The sequence below is a fragment of the Spermophilus citellus genome, assembly GCF_964194105.1.
Source record: "Spermophilus citellus genome assembly, chromosome: 13".
Lineage (NCBI taxonomy): Eukaryota > Metazoa > Chordata > Mammalia > Rodentia > Sciuridae > Spermophilus > Spermophilus citellus.
Window position 1 is genome coordinate 54,125,991 of NC_138193.1, and position 7,575 is coordinate 54,133,565.

Consider the following 7,575-nt stretch of genomic DNA (forward strand, 5'->3'; position numbering starts at 1 on the left):
GTTTTTGGTCCTTGACCGTTTTGTCATTTCAGGAGTATAAACTTTTATAATCAGGGGAAGGAGCATTTGCTAAAACTTCTGTTTGGGAGTACAGGATTTCTATAGTGTATGACCCTGGAAAGGGACCAAAGGAGGTGACAAGGGGTCTAACTGCCCCAGGTGCCATGCCAATACAACAGATCTTCAGAGTGTTCATGATAGGGTATTGAGGAAGGAGAAGGGATGTATATATTAATGCTTCATATAAATATTCTATTAAATCCTCAAAACAACCCCAGAAAACAGGTTTTACTCTGTTAGTAGATGAAGACACATGGGCTCAGAAAAGTTAAGAAACATGCCTAAGGACTTACAACCAGAAAGGGGAAGAATCATGATTTAATTACATAATTCTGACCCTATTCCTCATATTGGTGGTAACCTGCTCCCCTCAAGTGTGACAATAGAAAGACACACCCTTGAGCAGAGTCTTCATGGTTTCTGGGATTCTGGAAACTGTGGGTCCTTCACAATTCTTCTTTTTCCAGGGCTGCTCTGAAGGTATGCATGCAGGTGTAGCTGTCTCTCCTGGACCTTGAATTTTCAACATAAAAGTCTCCCCATGGCTCCTTATCACATCCGCAAATACCAAGAGAGTGATCACAAAAGGGTCCTGGCCCTGTTCTCCAGTGGGATGACTGAGCATATCCCCACCACCTTCCACTACATGCTGATGCAGCCCCAAATCCTCTTGTTCTCATTTAGAGTGCCCCTCACCCTATTTCTGCTCACTGGCTCCTTATGGTCGTGACCTCTTGGCTTTCCTGTGGCTCCTGGCTATATACACCTGGAGGAAGTATATGATCATGTGTTTGTGCACAGACCTGGCTGACATCACCAACTCCTACATGAGTGCATGTGGATCCTGCTTCTGGGTAGCTGAGTCTGGGGGCCAGGTGGTGGGCATAGTGGGGGCTCTGCCAGTTAAGAATCCCCCCTTGCAGAAGAAGCAGTTGCAGCTATATCACCTCTATGGCCTTGGAGCACCGAGGTAAGGGGATAGGGAAAGCCTTGGTCAGGACAGTCCTCCAGTTTGCAGAGGTCCAGGGGTACAGTGAAGTTGTTCTTAGCACCAGTATGCTGCAGTATGCTGCCCTGGCTCTACCAATGGATGGGCTTCCAAAAGACAGGCCAATCCTTCTTCACTAGGATTTCAAGGCTAAGGAATACTCCTATGATTCATTTAAGGTACTGCTTCCCTTGTGCTCAAGAAGGGGGCCTGTGAACTACTCCCTTGTATATCAGTCATGATCTGATTGAGCCTACTGTAGTAAAAAACAAACCCTGACATTTCAGTTATAAACAACAAAAGCTCATTGCTAGTACACATGTGAGTCCATTGTGTTGAATGGTAGAGTTGGGGGAGATACCAGGAGCTCTGCTCCATTCAGGCTGAGGTGCCTGTGCTTCATTTGTCTAGTGTTGTGAGCCACCCAAAGGCCATGTGTGTGAGCTATGCACATTTGAGTATATGAGGGGATTGGTCTGGCGTTGCGTGCTGAGTGGGCTATGCGACACATGTGTGCCTTTCCTCTTGCTCTGCCTGTGATCCCACACAGTACCTTAGATGGGTGTGACTTGCCAAGATGTCAATCAATCTGCTGACCACAAGATATCACCAAGCAAGACTCCACCTTTCGAAACTCTATCCCTTGCCTTATTTTGGTGGAGTATTTTAGCAAATGTCTTTTCCCCAATAAATAGGGGGCGGAGGGTTCGGGTGCACTTTCTTGTTTTTTCCAGTGCTGCCTAGCTTGGACTGACAGGAGTCACAGAACAGTCCCACACTTGAAACTCATATTCGTGTGCTGTGTGGTTTCTCCGCTGTTTTCTTAGTTATTGCTGTATCCAGCTCCTTTAAATCCAGCTTATCTTGTCAGCCCAGCAAGCAGGCGACAGTCTAGCTGGTAATGTTTCATTAAAAATAACACACACACACACAAAATGACAAACCTTAACTTTTGCTTCTGTGGGCCAGCAGGTTCTGCAGGGAGTGACTGGGTTGCATTCCGGGTCTCAAGTTGCCTTTTCAAATGTCCTGGGTTGGCTGAAGTGCCAGTTTCACTGGATTTCATCCTGTTCCAGCTCAGGCAGGGTTCAAAATCATTGCAGAGCAGCCAAAGCAAAGCAAAAAAGAGCAAAGGCTTTTCCACCACTCCTGCAGTTATTGCATGTGGCAACATACAAGATTCAGGAGAGAAATGAAGCTGGGTCTATAGTAGAGGAGCTGCAGTCACAGAACAAAGGATGAAGCCCTCTGAGAACTGAGGCAGCAACTTGCTCCACCTGCTCTAGTCCCTGGTCCCTGCAGAAGGAAAGAAGGTGGGAGGGGATAGAGTGGGGAATGTTTTCATGGGGAGATCTGGAATGGTATGATCCTCAGGATACTGGCTGAACACAATTACATGGGCCAGCATATCTGAGGAGAGGTCAGGCAGGGAGTATTCCTGTTTGTCCAAGAAGAAACAGCATTGGTGAACGTTCCTCATCTGCCACACTCGGAACACAGCCTGGTCCCAGTCTCTGGCCCCAAATGCTCAGGGACTTCAGATTTTCATAGGTGCTTTAGTCTGACCACGTGTTCCTATAAGCCTACATCTTTTCTGAGTGATGAAAATATTCTGGTATTTGACATAGTTGGAGTTTACAAGAAATTGTGAATGTTATCAAATGTCACATACTCACATATTTTAAAATGGTTAATGTCTCAAAATAATTTGAAAGTTTAAAGATATCGAAAACTCATAAATAGGATACAGGTTAGAGAGAGCAAAGAAGTTGAGGGAGTCTTATTGGGAGAGTTTCTGCTATGCACTCTGCTCTTGCCAAGTCACAAGCTTGAGCAGGAGGTGTCATCTTGAACCCCAAGCCTTGGTAGCAGAGGCTGTGAAGGCACTTCTTGGTCCACTTGACACCATGTCCTTTTCTACCATGGAGCTAGACCACTGATATTTGACACTTGCCTTAGGAACACAGAAGTCACCGTCTGTACCCATAGAATTGGAACTTTGGCATGGTCAGATGTTTTTGCCCATGTGTATGTGTGTGTGTGTGTGTGTGTGTGTGTGTGTGCTGGGGGATGGGGAGGAGAGTGGTAAGAGAATGGAGAGTCTGCTTTTGCAAACTGGGGTTGTGGGCAATACGTAGTCTACACATGAACTGCAGGGATTCCAGAGAATGACAAAATGTAGATTTGCAATTGTGAGTGTAGGGTAGATTCATGGGTTTCTAGAAAGTAGTAAGGAGTAAGGGCATGGTCCAAGTGACTTGGCCCTTCAGTATCTAGAATGCTGATTCCAAACTTCCATTCTCTTTAGCTAATAAGTAATTTATTCAATTTGAAGGAAAGGATTTTATATTGAATATAGTAAAAATTTAAAGACATTAAGGTTTCCTTTTATATAATACTTTACTAGTTAGTTAAACAAGAGTTTATTTTTCATTTTAGTTTTTGTTCCCCTGACACATGTACTTGCCTGGACACATAGGTGTGCACATTTGAGCACATAGCACATGCAGGAAGAGTCTGCCAGCCTGGGCACTTTTAATGCTCCTACTCTTGAACGTCTTCCTTCTTTTAATATTTATTTTTTAGTTGTAGGTGGACACAATACCTTTATTTATTTATTTTTATGTAGTGGTAAGGGTAGAACCAAGGGCCTCGCATTAGCTAGGCGAGTGCTCTACCGCTGAGTCACAACCCCAGCCCAATCTTCTTCCTTTAAAAAAAAAGTGGTAAAATATGCATAACATACAACTAACCATTTTAGAGTGCACGTTCAATTGTATTACATTCATAATGTTGTATAAATATCATCACAGTCTATTTTTCATCATTCCAAACAGAAACTATGCCCATTAGGCAGTAATTCCCCATCTCCTCATCCTCCAGTCCTTGGTAACCTCTGTTCTGCTTTCTGTCTCTATGAATTTGCCTGGCCTAGGTATCACAAGTATGTGGAACCATTTAATGTGTCCTTTTATATCTGGCTTCTCTCATTTAGCATGTTTTTGAAGTTCATGTCATAGTATCAGAATTTCCTTCATTTTTTAAAGGCTAAATATTATTCCATTGTATTTATCCATTCTTCTTTGATGGGACGCTGTGATGGTTTCCACTGTTTGATAAGAATTCATTTACTTTTTAAAAAGGAAAATATTATTGTTAAACCCAGGAAAAAGAAAATACTTAAGATAGAGACTGAATTTTAAATTGGGGAGTCATTGGGAGGAGGGTTTATGAGTTACTTTTTGCATTTATTACAAACCAGTTGGTTATCTTGTGAATAAAATCAATGTGAAAGTGTCCAGATTTGCACATTGTGGACAACTAATTTAAAATGTGCTCATATGGGGATTGTTATAAGAAGTCTATTTTAGGAACAACTGTGAAGGAAATATAGGCATGTGACCAGGTGGCCAACTGGAGTTTTAAAACTATCCTCGCTGACTGGAACAAATGGTGAGGTGAACAGTCTACTTTCCATTAAAGGAATCAAACAGGACAACTGTTCTGTCTCAACCCCTGCTGTGAGGGAACACAGCAGAGAGAGGATAGCATAGCACCTGAATGTTCCTCTGTTCAGCCAATGTGCCCCCTGTGATAATCTTGGTGGGTTAAGAAGGGAGGGGCACACGCTGATTCAAGCAGTTGCCAAATGAGGCATAAAAGTACCCTCTGGGACATGTGAGCATCTGCTTGGCTGTGGGGCTAGTAACCAGGAAGGCAGAGCATCTTGATGGGATACTGAGACAGAGCAAGAAGATTGGTGCCAGTGGAATTCACAACATAGGGCATTCTGAGAGGTGAAAGGGGAAGAGAAGGTCTATTGGGTGCAAAATGAGGTCCTCTTCATACAAGAGTGGGCAGGGGAAAATGAAGAGCCAGACAGAAAGGTGACCTGGGTGGGTGGAGGACACAGTATGCTGCTCCACTCCCCCACACTGCTGTACACATTGCCTGAGAGTCACACAGCCACCCCTTCTCTCTGACTGCCTTATACACATCTCTCTCCCTCCTGTTCCTTTTTCTTGGGGGGGGTGCTAGGGATTGAACCCAGGGTCTTGTGCATGCTAGGCAAGCACTCTACCAACTGAGCTATATCCCCAATCCCCTCTCTGCCGCAGTCTGGCTGGGCACAATTCAGGAGCCACTTGTCAAAAGAAACTAACTTTATTTTTAGAACTACAAATGCCAAACAAAACAGCTCCTCAGGAAAAAACCCTCAGAGCCCAACTGCCACCACTGGCTTCCCACAAGCCTCTCACCCCCACACAACCCTCACCACCTCCCACAATCCTCCTGTTCTTGAGGCCGATTGGCTGGGTCGTGTGGGCGGAGCCAAAGAAGTCCCCCAATGAGCAGCTCCGTGGAGGAGCCAATCAGCTAGAAGTTGCTGGGGCCGCTGTGAGCCAATCATCAGCTGGCAGTCTGAAGGGCAGGGAAACAGCCCAATGAACATCACCGCAGAGGAGCCAATCAGCTAGATGTTGCTGGGGCCGCTGTGAACCAATCATCAGCTGGCAGTCTGAAGGGCGGGGAAACAGCCCAATGAACATCACCGCAGAGGAGCCAATCAGCTAGATGTTGCTGGGGCTGCTGTGAGCCAATAATCAGCTGGCAGCTGGAAGTTTGCTGGCAGCTGGAAGTTTGCTGGGGCCCCTTTGGCTGTGGCTCTCAACATCTCCCCCTCTCTGTTTAAACAACAAGCATGTGGCTTGGGGACCATGCCTGCCTTAGGTTGTCCAATACTACATATGGTCCTTACCCGTCTTCGGATGAGCTGACCTCAGGGCGTCAGCCTCCTGTCTTAGGTTGGTACCATTGTAATTGGATCTTACCCGTCATTGACTACCGGTCCAGTATACAGCCACACCTGTGGAGAGGTCTTTGTCATGACAAGCAGAAGGGAGGAAGATACACCAAGCCAATTGATGGCTCTTGTTGGAAAAATTGTACCACCGATGACATCATCAGCAAAAATACCCCAACACTACCACAAGTCGCTGCACCAACAGATAGTTCACAATGCATAGTCTGGGCAAGTCTAGGCAAGTTCTGCAAGTTCTGCACATAGTTTAGGCAAGTTTTGCAAGCAGTTCAATGATGGCTATTGCAGAAGCTGTAGATTAGTTTTATCTTTGTCTTCACCGGCACTGGGATGAAGATAGGAATTCTGGCAATAATGGCTAAAGAAAAAATTATGTAACATTCCAGAAGGCACTAAAAGAAAACAATTATTCTTAACAATTTACATTATCTTGAAGAGAAAAGAAAACAATTTTCTTAACAATTTACATTATCTTGAAGAAAATTATTAAATATAATGAAAAGGAAAGGTGAAAGTAAACAAACAGATCTGTTAACCTTCTTTTTTGTTTACATATTAAAACAATTCTTAACAGTTATTTACCCAATTTAAATTAAACCATTTAAATCATGTGAATAAAAAAAATATTTGGATCCATTTTTTCATGAGCGCTCATCATATATGATATATGGACATACGTACATTCAAACATATAACACAAAACACAAGTGTGCACACATAATATAATACATACAACACATAACATAATAGTAAAGGCCTTATAACTTTTTACAGGTGAAATCTCCATTGCAATGTTTAAAAACTCTATAGTCAAAAAAAAAAAAATAGAACTGATCAGCAAAACATTAACCTAGGTCTGTATGAGCTCAAAAAACAAAATAGAACTTCATGATATGAGAAAGGGCAATAATAAAATAGATATTGAAAAAAGCATCCTGGTTCTGTCGCAGATGTAAGGATAGCCAAATTGGTGTTTTGGATATCAGCTGTTATGGATTTGAGCCAAATCATCTTCTTTTTGGTCTGTAGAAATCGCTTTAGTTAATCTCTCTGGAATCCAAATTGGCTGCTGTTCTCCCTGTGGAAACACACAAACAGGCCCCCGACTCCAGACAATCACTGGGTCAGGATTTTAGTTAATCTTTCCGGAACCCAAATCGGCTGCTGTTCTTCCTGTGGAAACACACAAACAGACCCCCGACTCCAGACAATTACTGGGTCAGGACCTTTCCATTGTCCTGTTAGAATATCTTTCCAAAGTACCTTGGGCTTATGTACATTTTTTGGACACATATGCCTTTCTGCAGCACTAAGTCCTGATGAATCCAAATTTAAAAAGTTTAGAGTAAAAAGGGTTATTTTAAGTTTATCTTTGGGGAATATATACCCCTTCCCAATTCCCTCTTTTTGCTTTAATAAGTACATTTTAATAGTTTGATGAGCTCTTTCAACTATGCCTTGTCCCTGTGGATTGTATGGGATTCCTGTTATATGAGTAATGCCAAATGATGAGCAAAATTGTTTAAAAGAGGTAGAAGTATAGCCAGGGGCATTATCTGTTTTTAACTGTTTTGGAATGCCCACAGTGGCAAAATTTTGTAAGCAATGAGCTATAACATCTTTAGTTTTTTCTCCGGCATGAAGGGAGCCCATCAAAAATCCAGAAGAAGTATCAACTGTAACATGCAAATATTTTAATTTTCCA

General features: G+C 43.1%; 1 pseudogene across 1 annotated transcript; it reads left to right on the forward strand.

Annotated features, from left to right (window-relative positions):
• The first annotated feature begins 601 nt into the window (after positions 1 to 601).
• On the forward strand, positions 602 to 1,264 carry LOC308632782 (N-acetyltransferase family 8 member 7-like; annotated as a pseudogene). Its single transcript has one exon. The product of its transcript is annotated as an N-acetyltransferase family 8 member 7-like (transcript).
• Positions 1,265 to 7,575: the final 6,311 nt, after the last annotated feature.